Genomic DNA, 3,974 nt, shown 5'->3' with positions numbered 1-3,974 from the left:
TTTGCTTATTTAGACGATATTGTTGTCTTCGATAACACACTCGAAGAACACAACAAACAACTAGTTATCTTATTTGAACCTTTACGGGCTACGGGACTTAAAGTTCAACCAGATAAGTGTGAGTTAATTCGACCGGAAGTAGAATATCTGGGACACGTGATCACGAAAAGCGGAGTGAAACCAAACCCATATAAATAATTTTTCGTCCAAAATTTCAAAAGACCCGCGAAACAAAAAAAAGTTATGTCTTTCTTGGGACCAGCTGGATATTACCGAAAATTTATTTAAAATACTTCTCCACGATAGCTAAACCTTTAACGGCACTGACAATGAAAAATCATCCCTCTAACTGGACGCCATCTGGCAAAACAAGTTTTAAAATGTTGAAAGATGCTCTTTGCTTTGCACCGATATGAAGATATCCCGACTTCAAGGACACATTTACTTTGACCACCGACGCAAGTAATTTTGGACTGGGGGCAATTTTATCGCAAGAGGAACACCCAGTTTGTTATATCTCAAGAACTCTAAATGAACCTGAGCTAAATTTCACCACTACCGAAAAGGAAACATTAGCCATTGTCTGGGCAATTAAGCGGCTTCGTCAATTTCTTCTCGGACATCAATTCATAATACAAGCGTAGCACCAAGCTTTGACATGGCTTTTTAACCTAAAGGACCTTTCATCCAGGTCAATGAGATGGGAATTTTAGATAAAAGCATACACGTACAAGGGCGTGTATAAAAAAGGGAAGGAAAATACGGCAGCTGACGCGCTTACGAGAATGCACCACATTCAAGACTAAAATCTCTCAGAACAATCGGAAGAGAATGCTTACATCAACGAAGTAGATGAATCTCCAAAAGTTGACGAGATTGATACACCATTATTATCAGGCGACAATAATGAACCAATTACTGAAAGATTGCGAAATCATGAACCGACGGATAAAAAGGAAATTCAAAACGATTATGCAAACTGGAAAAGGAACCGCCTGCCAAGTAAATTAAAAATAAAACCTGTTGTTAACGGAAAGAATTGGATTAAAATTAACAAACAAAACATTTTCTCTTTGCTGAGAATTCAGTTACCAGACTATGACGAAGGAAAATGGGTCAAACTCCTCTATATCAAAATTAAAAATTTCACCAGAAACAAAACCAGGAACATACTTAAATTTCATATGGAGGGTCCCTTGATAAAAATCACGGAACGTGTACGCATCGGAGATATTTTGAATTTTCTATTACAGACAAAATTCACAGAATATACATTTTTCCTGTGCGAACGACATGATAAAAAATTACGTGAAGAAGAGAAACAAAACCTGTTGAGGGAATCACATGGAATCGTGGTCACTGGTCACTCTATAGAAAATAAAACAATCAAGAGACTACGCGAACAAACATCATGGGAAAATATGGAGAAAGACGTAATCGAGTTCGCAGTCATTCCGTAAATGTCGACGCAGCTGAATGAGAAGATCGCGATGGACATAGTTTGTCCATCACCGCAAACAACGAGCCGCACATGATGTAGATTCCTTGTTTTCAAAAAATTAGAACATTATAGATAATTATAACAAGTTAGCCAATAAGACTAATGAAAATATCGAAAACCTATTAATGGCTAATCAGATCACAATCATGACCGTTGTTATACCAGAATGAAGTGAAGACATATCGCTATTAATCGATGCAATAAATGACGGTAAACACGGAATATTACATCCCTAAGTTTTACCTCCGACTACACTTATAGAAGGATTTAAATAATTTGAAGAAGTAAACTATGAAAAGCATGGCATTCATTCAGCAGAGAAAAATTATCAATACTTGATTGATATTGCCGAAATAACTGTTTTATTGATAAATAGTAAATTTGTTTACTCAATTGAAATGCCGATTTTAGAAAAAGAAGTCTACAAAATAAATCACTTAATTCCGATACCACTATGAAAGGGGGATAATTTTATCACCGTAATCCCAAATGAAAATTATGTAATGATCTACGTTCAAAATACTCTTAACATCCCCACGGCAGAAAGTGATCTTAGTTACTGTAAATTACTTGGAATTACAAAAATTTTGTAGAAGAAAGAATTCTAGCTATCTCATAGCAGAAACTAAATCATGCGAAACGCAACCGATAAAAAAAAGCGTTAAAGTTATAAATAACAAAATATGTCAAATAAATGTAATCATTATTAATCAAACGGCATCTTACATTTTACATACAAATGAAGACTTCCCGCTCTTCGGGCCTCTTTTTCACTAGTCTAGGCTACTATTGTATTTCTTGTTTGCAATCCATCTCGTTTGGTTAAAAATTCTATTGCATTAAACTTCCGCTTCAGAAGCAGTGTCAGGGGTTTCCTGCAAATAGCCTTCTTGCTAAATCGGGAATATCAAAACGTAAACATTCATAGCCACCTGAACCGTTTTCAATTGAAGTACTTAATATTGCCGAATATTCCTGGGCATATCTTCCTGGGCCCCGAAAAACTATATTGTTAAAAATCCACCTTTTTATCAAAAATTCAAATAATTTGTAACAAATTAAACTTTTTACTTTTAAATGAACTTTTATGTTAAAAAATCTACTTTTTTATCAAATTCAACAAATCGATAGAAAATTAAACTTCTTGAGTGAAAATTTAACTTTTTGGTTTGAACAATCATATTATTTTTGTAGTGAAATTTCAACTTTTTTTGGCTTTGAAGCAAAATAATTTTTTATAAAATTTATATATTTTGTTCAAAATTAGCCTTTTCTGGTATATGATTAATCTTTTTGATCAAAAATTTGTTGTTGTGCAAAACTATTTTTTATCACAGATTTAATCTAAAAATTGAACTATTTCCTTTTTGGTTAAAACCGTATCGTGTACATTTTTTACGTTGAAAATTAAACTGTTTTAGTAGAGTTTAGTTGAATTTTCAACACAAAATTCTCAACAACACTGTTTTGAATTCTCTACACGAAAATCTTTATTTTTAACAAAAAGTTGATTTGCTACCCTAATACTTGAATTTTTAACCCGAAACGACGAATTCTCATAAATACAGTAGGATTTTCAACACAAGAAAATGAATTCTTAAAAAAATTTAATATTCCACTAAAATAGTTTATTTTTAAATAAAAAAACTAATTTTGATAAAAATAGTTTCATTTTTAGCACAAAAAATACTAAATTTTAATAAAAAGTTAATTTTCTACCAAAATATTAACATTTTTAACTCAAAAAGACGAATTAAACAAAATAGTTGAACTTTCAGCCCGAAAAGACGAACTTTCAAAGAAACTGTTTTGAGTTTTTAACGGTAAAATAATTTTTTTTAACAAAAAGTTACTTTCCTCCCAGAATGCTTGCATTTTTAACTTAATAATACGAACTTTCAACAAAACTGTTTTGAGTTTTCAACCCAAATGTATTTATTTGTGACCAAAAGTTAATTTTCTTGCACGAAACTTGAATTTTTAGCAAACAAACAAATAAATTTGAACAAAACTGTTTTTAATTTTTAACCCAAAAATACTTTTTTAGTGAAAATATAATTTTCTATCAGAGCACTTGAATTTTTAACCCAAAAAGACGAATTTTCAGCATAGCTTATGTATTTTTAACACAAAAATGCAGATTTTCAGAATAATAATTAAATGTTCATCACAAACCTATACATTTTTAATACAAAGTTAATTTTCTACGAGTAAGGTTAAAGTTTTAAGCCAAAAAGAACTTAAAAAAAGACAGTTGAACTTTGAACAGAAACAAAACAAAATATGAAATTTCAACAAAAAGTTAATTTTGCTAATCATTGATTAAAACTATAATAATTAGATCATGAGTTAATTCTTTCCCAAACTTTAACATTAAAATATTAAATAATTATAATATCAAATTTTAAATAAGAGAAAATTATGCCGTCTAAGACCTCAACATTTCAGAATTCTTTTTTGTCCTAGTTACTGT

Source organism: Belonocnema kinseyi, chromosome 10 (genome assembly GCF_010883055.1).
Source record: "Belonocnema kinseyi isolate 2016_QV_RU_SX_M_011 chromosome 10, B_treatae_v1, whole genome shotgun sequence".
NCBI lineage: Eukaryota > Metazoa > Arthropoda > Insecta > Hymenoptera > Cynipidae > Belonocnema > Belonocnema kinseyi.
Note: the sequence above shows the minus strand (reverse complement) of the source record.